Source organism: Amphimedon queenslandica, unplaced genomic scaffold (genome assembly GCF_000090795.2).
Source record: "Amphimedon queenslandica unplaced genomic scaffold, v1.1 AMPQUscaffold_12265, whole genome shotgun sequence".
Taxonomy (NCBI): domain Eukaryota; kingdom Metazoa; phylum Porifera; class Demospongiae; order Haplosclerida; family Niphatidae; genus Amphimedon; species Amphimedon queenslandica.
Window position 1 is genome coordinate 1 of NW_003547497.1, and position 2,383 is coordinate 2,383.

At 34.7% G+C, this 2,383-nt stretch overlaps 2 long non-coding RNA genes across 2 annotated transcripts; both read left to right on the forward strand.

The window, feature by feature from the left end:
• Positions 1-419, forward strand: LOC109588151 (uncharacterized). Its single transcript, XR_002187983.1, has 3 exons — positions 1-72; positions 233-279; positions 324-419. It is a non-coding gene; the product is annotated as an uncharacterized LOC109588151 (long non-coding RNA).
• Positions 420-644: 225 nt separating this feature from the next.
• Positions 645-944, forward strand: LOC109588152 (uncharacterized). Its single transcript, XR_002187984.1, has 2 exons — positions 645-821; positions 879-944. It is a non-coding gene; the product is annotated as an uncharacterized LOC109588152 (long non-coding RNA).
• Positions 945-2,383: the final 1,439 nt, after the last annotated feature.

Here is a 2,383-nt window from a genome sequence, read left to right on the forward strand (position 1 = left end):
ATTATTATTATTATCATTTCTATAGATTATTGGTATTAATCCGTCATATCTTAAACTATCAAGAGGAAATGTGTATCCTTTTATTAATTATTTATTATTAATAAAATTACAACACAATGGAAAGTTTCTATAATACAACATGAGTACATGTACATGATGTATCAGGAAATGGACTATGAAACAAGGTCCATTTATTAATATTATTCTTCCCTTAACTGTTGGCCTGTTCCAGTTCTGTTTATGTTCAGTTATCGTCAGAGGGCGGAGTCTCATTCTGTGGTATGTTAATTGCTACCATGGTAACAGACTGATCTTGTTGCTAGGTGTTAGTTGTGACAAAGAAGGAATTCCTTCCATTGACACACAAACCACACTAATAAGAATTATTACAAGTAATGATAATAATAATAATAATAATAATAATAATAATAATAATAATAATATTACAAGTAATACTGTACTACTGACATTTAAAATAAAGACAATAAAATAATTGGTACACTACTGTATAGCCGGAAAATTTAGCAACAGGAAATGCGGGTTGGGTTACCACGTGACAACCACGAGTGTTTTGATTGATTTCCCATCTCCTCCATTGGTGAAGTTGCTCTGGCAGGATTTCGAAGGAAATTTGTGCTGCTCCAGGATAGCGCTTGCTTTTGATACATAGCCTATTCCACATAGAATTTTTAGAGCTACCCGCAGCAAGGTTTTTATCTCCAAAAAGCCATTTTGCAACCAGTTAAAGGTACACAGAGTCGCCTGTTTTGAAACACTTTATCCTTCGTAAAACACTCAAGCTTCAGTGTATCAATATGCAAGTTAGCTCATTCCATAGGAGATTTCAAGCTCCTTAAAATAGTTATACTTATTCTTAGCTCAAGAATAAAATGAGTCTCTCAGAGGGGGAAAAGATGGTATTTCTAGCTAAAGAGAGACGCGGCTACTAACGCATGCATTGATTTACTAAACAAAAAATATTAATAAAAAGCATAAACATTGGTTAGTATTGTGTGTGAGTTTTGTTTGCATGAATTGTATTCTCTTGGAGATATTCAAGAATAAAGCAAGAAAATCCCAGTTTTTTACTCCAAAATTGGTCAAAAAATCCCAACCCTCCTCTGTTTACTTAGCAACAATACAAATGAATGGAGGTTTGCCCACGCCCACGCTTCCGTTTCCAATCCCTTTCATTTACTCTAATATCTATGTTCTCTGTCTCTCTCCCTCTCCCTCCATCCCTCAACAATGAGTTCATTATATCTATCACCCAAACCAATACAAGGTAATGGACACTAATGGTCAATTAATTTATTATTATTATTATTATTATTCTTATTATTATTATTATTATTATTATTATTATTATTATTATTATTATTAGGTCGTTAAGCCTCGATTCCTATTCTTCCACTGCCCTCAGTTCCTTTATGCAGTTGTTCTGGATTCCTCTAAAGACACTAAATTAAGGCTTGTATCAGTATCATGAAGATCCAAATGGTACACTGTACATATTAATGATTGTAGGATGTTCTATTTAATGCTCACCAGTACTCTTATTAATGCCCATGCTTATATATTTTTCTTGTTTGTTTCCATAGCAACCATCACCTGATGCTATCCGGAGGGTCGAGTTTTGTCTTGTGGTACCTAAAAATGCTGAGCTCGGCGATTATGCTCGTCCTGGAGCTCCCGGAATAATATTTAGAGGGAAAGTTTTACTACTGGTAATTAGGAGGGATAGGTACTGTACTACTGGGTTTTAATTTAGTGATTTTATGATCATGTGCCATTGAGCATGTACATAATGGTTCGAAGTTCAGAATTCTCCATTTTTACATTTTCTGATACTTAGAATATACATACATGTAATTGACCAATCAGATTGCACCACTAAAGGTGTTTTGTTTCTCAAAAACTCCCTGGGAACTCATTGATGTCCTTATGCTGTGTAGAAAGTTTAAGCTGATTCCAATGTATCTGCCCAAGACTATAGCCCATGCTTTTTCCAAAAATGGCTCAAAAATCACTCCAAATTCTTATTACATTTTCTGATAATGGCACACCTCCAAGCAGGGAGTAGGTGTAAACCCATGTGATGCTATTTTCCAGTGTCACTCACTTTTGATCAAATTAACTTGCAGTTATGCTTGACTATAGCTAAGCTTATAGAGCCTTACACCTTCCAAACAACTAAAGGGGTGGGGCCAGGCACCTTTGGTGTCTTATAATATATAGAGTCTCTTTTATTGAGTAGTTTTTCTCTCATTATTTCTAGTTTAATTTGGTGAGACAGTCTGATCAATCTCAGTTACTAATACCATTACTTCATGATCCTAAGACTAACAATAATTTTGTACCAAAGCGTCCCTCTCCAGTATCA